Source organism: Gymnodraco acuticeps, unplaced genomic scaffold, assembly GCF_902827175.1.
Source record: "Gymnodraco acuticeps unplaced genomic scaffold, fGymAcu1.1, whole genome shotgun sequence".
NCBI classification, from domain to species: domain Eukaryota; kingdom Metazoa; phylum Chordata; class Actinopteri; order Perciformes; family Bathydraconidae; genus Gymnodraco; species Gymnodraco acuticeps.
This window is the reverse complement of record NW_022991154.1, coordinates 2,955,479-2,972,372: the sequence shown is the minus strand read 5'-3', so window position 1 is coordinate 2,972,372 and position 16,894 is coordinate 2,955,479. Positions and strand designations below refer to the sequence as shown.

The 16,894-nt window shown below is 36.8% G+C and overlaps 1 protein-coding gene across 1 annotated transcript in view; it reads right to left on the bottom strand.

Moving 5' to 3' along the window:
• rgs8 (regulator of G protein signaling 8) overlaps positions 1-15,939 on the bottom strand; it is a 33,942-nt gene extending 18,003 nt beyond the window's left edge. The window contains exon 1 of the mRNA XM_034237305.1: positions 15,718-15,939. The gene's annotated coding sequence lies outside the window, so the exon portion shown is untranslated. The remainder of the gene's footprint in view (positions 1-15,717) is intronic.
• Between the last annotated feature and the right edge of the window lie 955 nt (positions 15,940-16,894).

Sequence of the window (16,894 nt, the reverse complement as noted above, 5' to 3'; positions counted from 1 at the left end):
AGAACCACAAACCTGATGTGTCATGTTGCATATTTCTAGCAATGCTACATTTAGATGATGCTTGGCTTTTACATATAACTTTTATTCAAGCATCTCAATGAGCTCAACATCGTTTTTGAGAGACCTACAGCACAATAAGAAAAACAAACATAGTAATACAACAACAATTATACATTCAACAAAAATAAAAAAACAGGCATTAAAAACACAGGCAGTCATAAGATACAGTATCAGTAGAACCTGAATTGATCTGTATATCAACGTTCAAGATTGGCCTCAAAATTATTTCAATGAATATACAATTCATCAAGTTGTATTGAAGTCGAATATAAGTATGAGAATAAAGGATATTTTGAAAAGTGCAAGAATGATGGTGTACTGTACAATCACCAGTATGTTATTCAAGAGTCTTGTGAGCAATCTAATGGACAATGACAATGACACTCAGTGCAGTAGCAGAGGCGATTGGTGGATTGTGTTGATGCTTGCAGCTTAATTTGGGAGCTTAGGGAACTGCTCAAACCTGAAAGCTATTTGCTTGAGTTAATGGACTCCACCACATGAATGGCAAGACTTCTAAATAAAATGCATTTCTGTTCTCCAAACAGGTTGTTTTGAGGTATATTAATATTTACGGTAACACTTTATATTATGGTACAGAAATTAACCATCAACTAGTTGTTAATTAACATGCATATTAGCAGTATATTGGCTCTTTATTAGTCATTATAAAACACTTATTAATGCCTTATTCTACATGACCATATTCTACAAGTAATAGGCCATTAGTTGAGAATGTTTCCTCAATAACCCTCTAATTAGGGCTTATTTATTGCAAGTAAGGAAGTTGTTGTAGCCTACATGAGTTTAGGTCTTAATAGGCTATGCTCTGCTCAATATGGGCCTAATAAGGCAGTAGTACCACAAGAATAGTAATTTTCCCATAATAACACTTAACAAATATGATCTATTCGTATGTAACAATACATGAAAGTATAAGTGTTCATTGTGTCTAAATAACTAAAAATTAGGTATTTCTATCTAATCCTTACACTAAACACTGTAAGGATTAGTAACATGTATTGTGTTTATGTGATGACATTTGGAGATGTTTAAACGGTTTAAACACAATGAGAAAATGCGTTAGCATTCACGCTAGCATCAGCGTTAGCATTCGCGCTAGCGTTAGCATACATGCTAGCGTTAGCCATACTAGCTTGTACACATGCTTATTGCACAGCTAGTATTAGCTATATTTACCTTGTTTACACTTAGCGGTCCTATGTGTTAATCTGTGTATTTTACACTTGTATGTATGAGATCATTGAGTGCCTGTGCCTTGTAACTTATTTTTGTATAGTTAAACTCTGTTAAAAAAAATCTGTTTTATTAAAAAGTAAAGGCTACATGTGTTCTCAGCCTTGGAGAAACTTGACATGTTTTGGTATGTGTGAGAACCTCTCTTTAGTGGTTAATTAATAAAACAGATATTTCAACATGTGCCTACTTCAGTAGTTGTGTGCTATAATCAATGTTGGGTTACTGTAACGCCGTTATTTTTTGGCAGTAACTAGTACTCTAACGCATTACTTTTTTAATTCAGTAACTTAGTTACCGTTACTACATGGTGCGTTACTCAGTTACTGCGTTAATTTTTTTATATAGTCAACAGCCAGGCGAACAGAGATGAGAACTGTACTTAAGTACAGTACTTGAGTAAATGTACTTAGATACTTCCTGTGTCACATGCGGAGACGCGCTGTGGGCGTGTTTGTGTTGTTTACTAACAAGACTATCATGGCGGCGGCGGAGCTAGTTTCTCCACCTGGAGATATTCTCACTATTTCACTTTTGTCGAGCACAAAGAAAATAAAGTTTCTGTTAAATGTAAGTTGTGTCATGGCGGGTCAAAGAGCCTATCTACTGCCCAAAACAGCAATTCAAATCTCTTAAAACATCTGCAAAAACAACATGCTGGGACGAAGCTAGTAACTAAGACCGGCACAGACCCAGACTCATCCAACGCCACTCCACCTCCACCTAAGCAACAGCGGCTGGATTTTAACCAAGGGACTGCTAGCCAGGGAAAAGTCGATAAAGCCATTGCACGGTATGTTGTAGAACACATGCAGGCTATTGCTACAGTGGAGTCACCCGCTTTCAGGGAGCTAGTTAGCATGATACCATGTCCGGGCGGCACACGGCATATGGAACGGAAAACTTTTTCCAACTACCTGGAGAAAGAATATACAAAAATGGAAAGCCAGCTAATATCGATGCAATCCAGATTGCATATAATGCATGTCAAGTTGATCAACAGATTGTATTATTCTCCAATGCAATAACAGTACTGAAATGAAGGCTAAGGGCATTAATGGGAGCCCTTTTTCTAAGTAACGTAAAAGTTACTTTTCACAGTAACGCATTATTTTTTTTGTAAGCGATCAGTAAAGTAACTGCGTTACTTTTGAAATGAAGTAACTAGTAATGGTAACTAGTTACTGGTTTTCAGTAACTAGCACAACACTGGCTATAATGTATTTACAAAGTGTGAAGAGGAGGCAACTTTAGAATAGGGAACCTGTTCAGGTCAATTAGAGTCAAACTGATAGCTTATTGGTTATGAACAAGACTTCACTTTAAAATAGGGAACATATTCTTAGATAGAAATACCTAATTTTTAGTTATTTAGACACAATTAGCACTTATAGTTTCATGTCTTGTACATAAGAAGAGATCATATTTATTAAGTGTTTTTATGGGAGAATTACTATTCTTGTGGTACTACTGCCTTATTAAGCCCATATTGAGCAGCGCATATTAAGACCAAAATTCATGTACAACAACTTCTTTACTTGCAATAAATAAGCACTAATTAGAGGGTTATTGAGGAAAAACTCTCAACTAATGGCTTATAACTTGTAGAATATGGTCATGCAGAATAATGCATTAATAAGTGTTTTATAATGACTAATAAAGAGCCAATATACTGCTAATATGCATGTTAATTAACAACTAGTTGATGGTTAATTTGGGTACCATATTTACAAATGTGTGTATAGTCTTGTTTTGCAAAATTGTGAGGACCAGAGCATATTTTTAACCACAGTGAGGCCATTTTTGGGAAATTAGAAATTGTTGCCCGTCCCCACTTCCAAGGCCTATTTAAGGGGTATACACTTTGTTTTAAGGTGTTAATACGTTTTCAGGTTGGTGTTAGGCATTGTAGTTGTTATGGTTAAGGCTAGGAAATGCCATGTCAGTGGGTGTCCTCACAATGATAGAAATACAAGGATCTGTGTATATATGAATGGAAGATGGCACATGCATTTGTGTTGTGTTGCGACAATTAATCACGTTTCTGATATTGCCTACTTAAAATTGGAGTTCGGACTGTAGCAAAGTAGCAGAGGGTTAAATTGTTTTTGCATAATTAACACAAGTTCAAAAAAACACATCAATTAAAACTGCCACGATCAAGTGAGATTAATTGGGTTTTTAGTGGCGTTAATTTTTGAAATGCTAATTCAGAACCATCTTCTAAATAAAAAAAAAATGTGCAGCTTGTTTTGAATGCACTGTGGCTGTTAAGCTGTCTGCCCCAGATAAACCCTTGTTATGTATCAGATGCTATATATATATATAAAATGCACTGGACTGGAAGGGTAGTTTGCGTGTCATCTATGTTAGTCATATTCTCAAGGTGCACTTCAATTGTTAATAAAGGGTTATTTTCAGAGTGGATTGAAAAAATAATGAGCAGGGATATTTCAAGTGCAGCAGTCTATGTATAGTCTATAAATGTTAAGTTCACCAGCAAGGGGCAAGTATTACGTCAGACTCTTTTATATACTTGTTGAAGCTTGTAAAAGAGTATTGTTAGGATGACTTCCTCCCATAATGATGACAGTAATGCCAACACCTAACTCTTACTAGACACATTGCTGATGATTATACACCACAAAAGACGTCATAACAAAATAAAATGTAATGCGTTCTTCCTCTGCAAGGATTTGCTAAAGAAATTGACAAGGACCTTAATAACCCATGAGTGCAATGGGAAGAATTGGTTGGTGATGAAAAAAAGATCATCACTAAAATTAATAAAATACATCATCTTTAGGGAAATCTGATTTTATTTCAGCAAATATCATGGTATTCTTGTCTTTAGTCAGCTAATGTTAGTTGTTGGAAAACTTTAATAAACAAAATCAACTCAGCACAACATCCATTTGGTAGTGCTCCTGCTGCTTTTAATCATGTCACACATTCTTTTCTAGGTGATGAAATTTTTTTTACAACTGGTTTGCATTGTTAATCAAACTTTTGCAGAAGACAAATTACAAGAAATGCGAAAACATCTTTCCCATTGATTTCAAAATAACAAACACGAACACCGAGTCACTGAATTATTCTTTTTAATCTTATTTTTGTTCAATCTGTGCTATTGTGTGGACAATGTTATTCGATAATTAGATTCAGACTGCAAATAGTGCTTGAAATTCAATGTCAACACATGTGGGATCCCAAATGCTACACAAACACATGGAAATAGACAGCAGCTTTCGTACTCTAATATTTGAACTGGAAACCAGCATTCAAAAATATACAGTTACATAAATTGTAATTGGGTCAGAATGTGCTTTGAAGTGGGCCAAACTGCGAATAACATGACAACCGACCTCGCCCTGCGCCTGTTATGCCATTCTTTCCTCATCTCTCTTGTCAAATCTGTATTTTGCAGTGGGGTGCTAACACGTGCTGCCACTGAGCTATTTATAAAAAACCCTGACAAATCCATGTAGTCAGGAGGAAGCAGTGCATGTTCTATTCAGCCATGCAGCAAGGCCTGCTCCTGGAGGTAAAAGGCTAACACAGGAACAGTGCTCAGATACACACACACACACACACACACACACACACACACACACACACACACACACACACACACACACACACACACACACACACACACACACACACACACACACACACACACACACACACACACATTGGACATAAAAGTACTCCTTATGAATGTAATATTACAATCAACATCCACTAGACCCCCAGATGCCTGTTTGGGTTGGTAAATAGAGGAAGTACAAATGTACATTGTGGAAGTGGCGTGTGTGTGCGTGTATGAACATCTTCTTTGATGTTACCTAACTTGGTGCAATGCAGGTTTTCAGATTACCCTCAATGTCCTCATTTCTGGACGCTGACAGAAGAAATCCAGCAGTTCTACAGCTATTTTTGCCAAAAGTGTTTGCACAAGCTTGATTCCAATAGATTGACAGTATTGATACGTATGCTTCGTTGGACACATTACTTGACAATGACGTCACAGGTGGAATGTGTATCATGTCCTCTTCCATGTTAAAAAATAACATTTTAGTTCAGAACAAATCCCTGACCCATTCCCACTGAGCGCTTGTAAAAATAGCAATGATATTCTGACAACTTTGGAAATCGGGTATATTCGTCATGTATTTAATCTGGATAACATCCTCTATGTAATTGACAAACTTTATCCTATAGAAGTTATTGAAATGTACAAAACACAAAACAGAAATGCTATTAACATTTGGCTACTTATCTACTTCCAACAAATAAATAAAATAATGATAACAATAGAAAGAAAGACGTTTTAAAAACATAATAGGAGAGATGCAAAGTGAGTGGTTTCATATTCAACATACAGACATTTGAGTGTGGTATAAATCTTGTCTTCTAACTTTCGGCTATACACCCAATAGGTCTTTAGGTTTCATTTAATATTTTACAAGTGTTCTGTCTAAAATGTCCACTTCTTGTTCCTCACAATCCAACTTTCCTCCACAGCCTCACTTATGAGCAGCAGTCTCTCACAGATCCTTTTATCAATTATAATTCATGCACATGTTAATTCATTAACTCACTCACTGTCAACCCCCCCTCCCCGACTTCTTCACACATTGAACATAATTATTTGCTTGTCTCATCTCTGCAGAACCACAGAGCTGTGTCTGTTGATTTGCTTGTATGACACTGCGCAGCCTTTTTGTGGGGGTCAAAACAAATGAACTACATAGGCCTAAGAGGATCAGCAGTTTCCCCGGGGCTAATAATAGGCATTTAAAAACATGTTGGCAGTGGTAGAAAAATCACAACATTTGCATATACACATATCTTATAGCATCCAGTGCTACAGTCAACAAAAGCTTTCAAGTTATGGAGAGTATAGAGTAAGAAGTCAATGTTAGCCAACATGATGACGTGCATTTTCAGACTACGGTTTTGAAAACCTTGAGTTTTTGGTTTTTGCTATACTGTTTTTTGGAACCACAAGGCATACATAGCAAAAAAGATTGAAGCGAATAATACGTTACACTGAACAGATTTATTTAATAGGTTCTGAAATGTTTCAAGAAATCATCACATCCAAAATCTAGCTTTCACTGCACAATCATTCCAAGACACAGTTTTAGCTTGTTGTCAGGCTAGTTAGGATGCGCTGTGACTCAGATGACAAGTTATCAAGGGTGACTGCAGAGCAGTTCAGTCTTGGCAGTTCCAGGCTTTCTCTCTGCAGCCAAGCTGTCAGAATTGACCTGAGTCATAAGAGCACAACTTTGGTATTGCACTTGTGTGTTTTTGCATGTGTGTATTTTTGTGCACACTGCCCCGAGCTCGGCAGCCCGATTGCCCGCAGAATGTCAGACCATCTGACGTGTTACCACCTTTAGAAACAACAGAAGGAGGAATCGTGGCTGATTTTGGGTTTATTTCTGTCCTCTGAGCACTTGCTATGGCCGGTTCTGCTAAGTTAGGTTTCAGAACTATCACTATAGCCCAAAGACCCGCTAGCTGCCACACTGATCCAGAAAGGCCTGCAGCTATGCTTTTCTTTGACTCGTCTCCTTGTGCCTACGTGTTGTTGAACATTCAAGGACAAAACATAATAGTGAACATTGGTAAAAAGGAAAATGATTAACCTTTTCTGACACATCAACAGAAAAGGGATAAGATTACATATGTGTGTGTTTTCCCTGTGCCAGTGGTTACTGCTGTTCGCGGTACACAACAAATGCATTTCCCAAACAAACATGTATGGTTTAATGAGGTAAATGTTCTCATTCTTTTTATTAACATTGAAGACATCATTTTATATCACCACTAAGGAAGGCTAGGTTTTCTGCTCGGTTTGTTTGTCAGATTATTTATTTTCTGTCAACAGGATTATGGTAAAAGATGGAGAGGATGCTTATAACATGAATAACAATGGCCTACTTCCCAACTTCAAGCTGAATCACTGATTATCTCTTGCATACGCAGTAATAATGATCGAGTTATCACCACCGCACCAATGGCAGGTACTTGTGATGAATAAATGAACAGGTGCCATTTATAGCCACAGCTGGGAGTAATAGACACACACATACAGCAGGTCTGACATTGTTATAGAACCCAACAGACATGGCACAATCAGTAGAATTACACTTCTCCGCTGTTCATTTTACTGAGAACAAGAAGTGAAAGACAAAACAGCATTGATATGTAACCAGGTGATTAAGTGGGCGTCTGGATAAAGAGATTTATAAAGCAGAATGTCATTTTGATGCAAATTCTGCTCATTATATTGCTGCCTCTGTGTTGTCTTTTGTTACTGGTGAGTGTCACGGCCCCTACACACGGCGGCGTGTGTTGTTGCTTGCCAGCGGGCATGTCTGAAGCTAGACCAACAACCAATCACCTGAATCTCCCGCCCCGGACACACAAGCAGCGGTTTGATTGGCTAGAGCTTGTACTGGCATATGATTCGCTTGGCTCATGCTTCCGTCGAAGCTTCAAAAGTAGAACATTGCTCTACTTTTGCAGCGAGCACCGCGAGAAAAGCTACGCTTTGCTCCCACAATGCAGTTCGGCGAAGCGTGACGTCACCCCATTCAAAGTGAATGGGCAGAAGCGTTGAAGCGTACGCCGCCGCGTGTAGGGGCCGTCAGACATCTGGCCACTTGTGTCCTTGAAAAAAATGCTGACTGTTCATCATATGTTCTGCAGTGGTATATTTAGAAACTGCTTTTAATGTTTAGTATTATCCTTAACCAAAAGTAAAAGGAATCAGAAATGTTGTATTTATCCTGGGTGAAATTGTGTTTCATAACTGCTTTTTTTTAATGAAATAAACAATTTTTTTTCATATATTAGTATAAGTGTAAGAATATGTAACAAAATCACTCAATAATAACAATTCAATGAATAATAAGCTCTTGGTATGTATAAGCTTGCATGTGTTTGTTCAATTATATCCACCTCAATTAACATAATTGGGACACAATACAAGGAAACAGTATATTGGACTGAAGACTTTGAACAAGACAAGGCAAGTTTATTTATATAGCACTTTTCAGCATGCAACAATTCAAAGTGCTTTACAAAACAAATTAAAATACTTTTTAGGAATAAATACAGTAAAAACACATTATATAATGGCATTTTACAACAGGCATTAAAAACAAAGATAATAAAATAAACACCACAGGTAATACATGTTTAAATGGCATACTGTAGTGCGAATATGAGCAGCTCAATTAAAAGCAGCGGTAAAGAGATATGTTTTCAGTCTTGATTTAAAAATAGTAAGAGTTTCTGCAGACATGCATGATTTGGGTAGTTTGTTCCAGATTGTCGGGGCATAATAGCTAAATGCTGCCTCTCCATGTTTTGTTTTTACTCTCGGAACCGATAGCAGACCCGTCCCAGAAGACCTGAGGCACCTTGATGGTGAATCATGTTCCCTGTTATGCATCATGTCCTATTAAAGTCAGATGTCCTTCTCTCCTCTGAGGCCTCCTGTGAGGACACCTGAGCACATTGCTCACCAACAGTCTGATAGGTCAATCTGGGATAAAGCTTCCCAGGGACTTTTCAGCACATAAAACCCTGATACTATTTTCATCTATTTTTTATAGTCAGAATGGTACAATGATGTACGTTAAAATGAATGTCACTTCCCTGCTGCGCAAGCCCTGCTCTATCTATTTATTTTGTATCAACCTAATCTGCTGCCTGTTCGCCAGCTTCACCAGCTTATAATTTAATCTCCTAAAGAATAGAAATGTACTGTGCAAGCCTGGCAGGCACATGGTGCATTATATATCACTGCAGCTTGTTTTGTAACACTGAAAAGATTGCCAATCCTCTATAAAATGATCACTATGTTCTGAATGTTTTCCCCTCCAACCGAGGTGCTCTCGTGTTCATTTGGGTTTTTTCTTAATCTTGACTGCAGGTGTTGTGTTTTTGCCTAATTTGTTCTGTCCCTGCATTGACAAACATGTACAAGCTTTTATTAGGTTGGAACCCAGTATTGAATTCACCAATTGCCTGATATTTTTTCAGACTTATGCTCCTTATTATTTTCATCGAATGTTGCTTGCACCAGTCATTAAAAAAGTAGCCTAAGTGTCGGTGGAATCTGTAAAAAATACAGACTAGTACAGTGTTCATTTAAAATATTGTACACCTCTATCCAAAGATTGACAATCAAGTCGATTTCCTGATTGCACATGATTCTCTCAATTGTGATTAGTTTAATACAGAAGATAATGTTTAAGCTAACTTGCTACTTTAGAGCGTTGCTTCTTAGTTGGCTAGCCTGCTAACCACCTATGACTGCAAATAAACCATTGGGTAGTAAGACAGTACATGAGTTGGGGTGCATATTACGGCCCGAGCAAATGTGTTATTAAGTCATTACAAATTAAGCATGCACAGATCATGGTCAGATAATTGAGTATGAACAGATCACAATAGCATTCATTCTGTCATGCCTTTTAGCACAATTGTCTCAAAACTCCTCAGCTGCAACATGTTTAGAATGTATGTTTAAGCGGCATGATAAGCTGATTGGCACATGCGATTGCCAGGAGATCTTTTTCAAAGGGACACTTGCTGAATCCTTTCATCAAGGATTGTGTGCACTTCGTCAATTCCACGCTGTAGTCTTGCAGACCCAAAACATTTGGATCGAGTGAATACAAATATTGCAATCGCTATTGACGTAAGCTTGGCTATTTACAAATCATGTAAGTGAGGATTGTCTCTGTCCAATCAGTTGTTTGTCATATTTAACTCCACCAGTAAGTGTAAACTCTGCTTGCTTAGAAATGTCTTGGAAGTGGTACCAAAAAAAATAAAACTTTGACCAAGCATTTGATTTAGAGCGTTGTCAGATTATACTCAAGTAAATCTGCCTGGCACTGGCTGGACTTGACTATTAAAAGCACATGTGTGCAGGGGTGAGCACCACTGACTTGCTTTAGCTTCTGGAGAACACTATGCTACCATTAGAGCTTGCCATCCTCTTTGGGCCATATCACAACATCATTGATGTGACAGGCCTTTTGTATGGTCCTGCTGAATATCTTGTTTGGAGCAGTGTTAGAATGAGGAGAATGAGAGAGAGAAATTATTCATTTAATTTTGTTTGAGCTATGCTAACAATGTATAACCATCCATTGTAGTCAGGAGGAGACATACTATTTATCTTACTTCTGGTTGAGATTTGAAACAGTGTTGTTATACTGTATGATTGTTGCTGTTGAGCTACAGTCGTGCTCGCTTACATTGCTGTGCCAACCCAGTCCCACGGCATTTCGTGAGACTGGGATTTTCCCCTTTTTTTGTGTCACACAGAACGATTTTAAAAGCAATGTATTTCTATTGGTAGTATGTTTCGTGCCTGGAAAATAAATGGGGCTCAGAGCCTCAGAATACTGAAATCTGTATTTTTGTTATCTTTTTTCCCTTCTAATTTGTTATTATTTTCTAAATAGCACAGTTATTTACTCAACAATAACATACAATTATCCTTGTTTTTATTTATTTATTTAATTCTATAATATCTGGCTTTTTTGCGGTCCGTCAGGAACTGAATTTAAAAATAAAGTCACCGGAAACAGACGTAGGCGATACACACCCACTGAACTGATTACCCAAGCTCCTCAGCTATGGTTGAAGCTTGGTGATTGGATGTTTTAGCCGCATTGCACGTTGGGATATGGTGTTTATGCGATATGAAATCCGAAAACATTTATTAAAAAAAAAATAATAATACTTTATTCCGAGTGTGCTTGGTTTTCTCTTTGGAAGTCATCACATAACGTCATTGTAATACACGGTTCGGCTGCATTAAATATTACACATCTTCCGTAGTTCTTTATTTATAGAGCCCTGATTAGAAGACTTCTGGACAAACTGGAAGAACTGCAACAGAAACTGAATATGTGACGTGAATCATAAGTATATCAGCAATTAAACAACATCTTCAATTTCTCTGTTTCTCCTTGCAGTATCAATACTAATTCGGCAGACTTTTATGTTTGATCCAATTGGTAGATAGGTAGCGGTGCACAGCTGATAGACAGGCACTTGTAGTTTTTAAAGATATTATTGATTTCTTTGAATTAAAGAATGTCTCATTTCATTTAATTTCAAACCTTTATTTATCCAGATAAATCCCATTGAGATCATTGAACTCTTTTACAAGGGAGACCTGCTCAAGTAGGTTCCACATGAAACATAAAAACATTAACAGAACAACAAAAGGACATCTTACATCATCATCACAGGGATTACAATTGACATAACTATCCACATGTACAGGTACCAACAGCTTCCGATTGAGTAGCATCCAACCGAGCTTTAAAAACATTTAGTGGCACCAGATTGCTCAGTTTCCATTTCAGTTGCAGACTATTCCAAGACAGTGGCGCTGCACATCTAAAAGCTGTCTTCCCTAAGACAGTCCTAGCAGTTGGCACATTTAATAAAAACACCACAAGCGATCTCAGGCAGTAGCCACTTACAATTTGCCGTGAGATCAGGGAGCAGATATAGGATGGAAGTTTCCCTAACATGGCTTTGTAAATACTGAGTTGAGAGAATAGTCAGGGGTTTTGGGTGATGGGCGACACATCTATGGATTCAGAATTTCAATAGCTTACCATTAAATGACGGATATACCTTTCTGTCTGTGATGTTTTACAAATAAGATATTAATGTGTAGAAGTAAAACATGTCAAATAATATAGCAATATCCTGTAAAATTATGTGAAAACATGAATAAAACTACACATCTTCAGATGTTATACATACATAAGTGTCCTACACTAATAATAAAAAGTATAATTTGTTGTGTTAACACTTTAAACTTGACAGTTTTTTAACAGTACTTAACGTCTAATATATTACTTTCCTGCAATGTTAACTGTGTTGAAGCACTTATTTTAACTGATATTATACATATTAATTATACTCTTATAAGATGTATGTAGATAGTATAAGAAATGTGCAGAATATGACAGTTTAATGGTGGAGGTATACACACATATTGATACAGTAGATGTCTTGTAATGCACTGTTGAGGAACCTGCGACCTAAATTTTTCCTCATTGCATAACTACACCGTAGTTGTGTATATGATATGTCAATAAACCTTAGAAAATCTTGAAAGGGATGTGCAAAATAGCCATTATATACAGTATTTAATTAACTATTAGTAGAGATTAACGAGTAATGAATATGCTTTATAGAGATCTGCAGATAAATGTTTAGTCTTTTCAAGCACCAACTATCAAATATCTCGCCTGATTGTTGGCACTTGACAATCACCTTCCCTGAATTTTACTCAGCTGTAACTAAAGTCTGATTTAAGGGTTGTTTATATTTCACATCATCAATCAGAATCTACAAAGTAACTAAAATAAATGTATTGGAGTACAAATACCAGGTTAACCTCTGAATTGTAGTGGAGTAGAATTACAAAGTAACAATGAGCTGTCATGTGCACTGCAAGAAACATACCGTGAAATTCACAGTATGTAACTGGCAGCAATTGACAAGTGACTTACTGTAAAAATAATTACAGTAAGTAACTTGTCAATTGCTGCAATTATTGTAAAGGGAATCACAGTATTTACACGTTTTTATTAGTAACAGTGTAAAATGAAACACAGTAACTTCCAAGTACTGTATTTGTGTTTACGGTAATAGTGTTTTAACTGTAAAAATGAAACACAGTAATTAGCATTTACTTTATTTTGTATTACAGTAGTCGTATTATAGCTGTAAAATGAAACACAGTAACATCCAAGTGCTGTATTTGTGTTTACGGTAATAGTGTTTAAACTGTAAAATGAAACACAGTAACTTCCAAGTGCTGTATTTGTGTTTACGGTAATAGTGTTTAAACTGTAAAATGAAACAGTAATATTTAATGACTTTATTTGTTGTTACAGCAGTAGTGTTATAGCTGTAAAATAAAATAGTCATTTCCATGCATCGTATTTTTGTTTACGGTAATAGTATTTTAACTATGAAATAAAACACTGCCATTTAAAAAGCACTGTAAAAAATACAGTGCTTTTTAAATGGCAGTGTTTTATTTCATAAATGTGTTTCAAATGTAAAATATAATCTTTAATGCTATAATTTTAAGTTACAGCATCAGTATTGTAACTGTAAAATAATTTATTTATTATAGTATACTTCATGTCATGCTGGTAATTTACAGATTACCAGAAATTCTTGACACGATTTTAAAGCTCACCAATAACTGCAGGGAGACAGCAAACAATACAGTTTAACAATTTATCCTTAATTGTTGAACGGTATCAAGAACATGTATTTTCTTGTGCTAAATGGGTGAGCATACCATGTCTACCACAAATGTAGTCTTCCATTGCATATCCCATGTACAATTATCTTCCATGTCTTATAAACTGTGCTTAACTGACCAGCAGCTGGTACATTAACTCCAGTTCTTGACGGACGGCGAAAAAGCCCGATATTTTAGAATTAAACAAATCAATAAAAACAAGGATAATTGTGTGTTATTGTTGAGTAAATAACAGTGTGTTATTTAGAAAAGAATAACAAATTAGAAGGAAAAAAAGATTACAAAAAATACAGATTTCAGTATTCTGAGGCTCTGAGCCCCATTTATTTTCCTCACGGATGGCAAAAAAAGTCCGACATTTTACAATTTGAAATAAAAACAATAATCGTGGTTTGATATTGAGTAAGAAAATGTTTTTATGAACCACACAGCTTCCGGTCTTCCAAGACCCGACCGGACAAAAATACGTGGTGCAGGCATGAAACATACTACCAATAGAAATACATTGCTTTTAAAATCGTTCTGTGTGACACGAAAAAAAGGGGAAAATCGTGTTGGTGAACACGAATCAGTAGATTAAATGTCGTGACTATAACACGAAAGGCTGTGAGACTGGGTTGGCACAGCAATGTCACTGGATTAATGCAGATCAATGCTGCAACAATAAATAAACTAATTTAGTCAATTGAGAAAAAAAAGCCAATTATTTTGATAATCAGTGAAACACAAATGGCAGAATTTTCTAAACCAATTGGAATATACATGTATAATACAAATATGTTTAAGCCTTGTTTATACAGCAACACTTATTTATTCACATGGGTAAAACTTACTTCCTACCAACACAACATGTTCATGTTGAACGTGTGTCCAAAAGTGAACTGTAAGTACACTATATGTTATTTGTTTTTGCCTAAAATAGCTGTCTGTGGTAACTCATGCTAATTAATCTCATGGTGTAATGTATTGGTATAGCAAATGTTTAAAAATAAAAATACAATTTTGTGGGAGAAAGGCTTATTTGAGAATTGGTGAGAATATCTAGATACCACATAAAATAAAAAACGATTTCACGTAGACAGCTAGCTTAGAACAAACACTGCAATCAGGAGGATAACTTAGCCTCGCTCTGTCAAAAGGTATAACACATCCTCCTTACATTGCAAACTATGGCAACAGTGCTGACAGAGCAAAGTGATAACTTGTGTGAACCAAAGGGTGCCTGCTACACTTCTGCAGAAATGTTGTGGCTCGGGATAGCGTGATCATTGGTAGCCGCCTATTTAGCGCAATTCAGAGCAATGACTAGCCAAACAGGTACTCCTGCACGCATTGGTATTAGATACGTAAACAAAGCACAGAAGCTCGGATCACAACACACAGAAGGGTAACTTAATTTGCTTTGGATAAAATTACTCTGCAACATCTTAACATGTAATCCTATAGATTACTATGACATGGTTGACATACAGTACAAAGGTAGGGTAAGTAGGAGTTGGTAGGTTCAAAAGTCAAACATCTGAATGTTATGGAAGGGTTTGGGTGTACCTCAATCATAGGTGGCACTTGTGTAGGCTTCAAAGCCCAGCTCCAACTTTGATTGCTGTGATGACTGACATTTGCTAGACTGAAAAGCCCTTGGAGCTTTCAGCATCAAGGCAGAGGATGTGGGAGGGTTTGAACGGATTTCTTATAGGTCTCACAATAAATGGGACAGAAAGCATGCGTGGAAAAGAGATCACTCAGGTAGACATGTGGACATGCAGCCAGTGTACACAAACATCATTAAAATTAGCTGGATTTTTGGTTAACACTCTTATGCAGCTTGTATTCCTCTACTCCAATAGTTTGATTACTGTTTTCCTTATCAGCCACATAGATGTCATCATTCCATTTTTTTTTCATTGATGTAACCATAAGCTCTATTCAATGCAGTAGATAATAATCAACCTGTGAACCTTTTAGGAAATACCCACATAATGCATATGAGCTCTGTGTCTAGAGCAGAATTACATAACTCTTTGTTATCTAACAAATTAATATGGATCCTTTACCTTGAGTCTTGTGTGTGCGAGAGATGCTGGACTATTTCTCCCCTTCTTATTTATCACAGCCTATCCCCAAGGTGTGTTTGGCAGAACGCAGCCTTCGTCTAGCCAATGCTGGTGCGTTTGTGTATGTATCTGTGCAGCTCGGAACCGAATATATCTAGTGTTTCTGATGCCAGCGAGTGGGAGCTACACACGGCATGCTCATTGGCGGGGGGAAGAGAGCAGCAGAGTTGGATAGAGCGAGAGGCAGAGGGGGTGGATTCAGAGAGAGACAGAGGGGGAAGAGAGCTTTGTTTGCACAGGGAAATCTCCAAGGACAACCCAAGCACATCTGTGAAGTGTAGAAGCGGCACTCAGTGATGTTGTGGTTGAAGAGATGGAAAGGTGAATGTGAAGTGCAGAAGGACAGCTGGGGATGGATGCAGCGGTGTGGAAAAGGTTGAGATCTGGGGACATATATTATATAAGTAAAACCTCAACAGGGAATTTAAATGAATTGTATAAGACATTGGTTTTTCCGCCAAAAGAGCTAGTTTAGCACAACTGAATGGCTTACACACAGACTTTTTTCAGGGTTTTTGCTGTGTAAATGTATTATTTGGTGTTATCCACTCAAAGAGTGCAAAGCCTTTGAAATGGTTGCTCAAAGTCAGAAATGGAGTGTCTTTTTTCACTGTTTTTTTGACACATTATATAAACTGCACTACTCATTTCCTATCTTAAAATGCACTGTAAACTTTTATTCATGTATTTTTTCTTTTAATGTTTATTGTATTATCTTTGCTTTTTAATGACTTTTTAAATGTCATTTTCTTAATGTCTTTTATTTTTTTAAAGCACTTTGAATTACCCTGTGTTGAAAGGTGCTATATAAATTAACTTGCCTTGCCTAATTTGAAGATGATTGACAGGTGTATTTGAATATGTATTATACCCAAAACACCTAAAAAGAGGAATGAGGAGGGACTACAACATTTGTAAATAATTGAGCAAAACAAAGTATTTTTCATTTAATCATATACAGTATGATGTTATTTATTTCGGTATAAAAGCAGAGACAACATTTGATTCACTGCCATGAGTGTAAAGAGAGACCTTACGTAACACAGCATCCACAGTGGAAACATGCAAACTAGCACACAGAAGGTGACATTAAAAAAGAACAACATTAATATCCTTT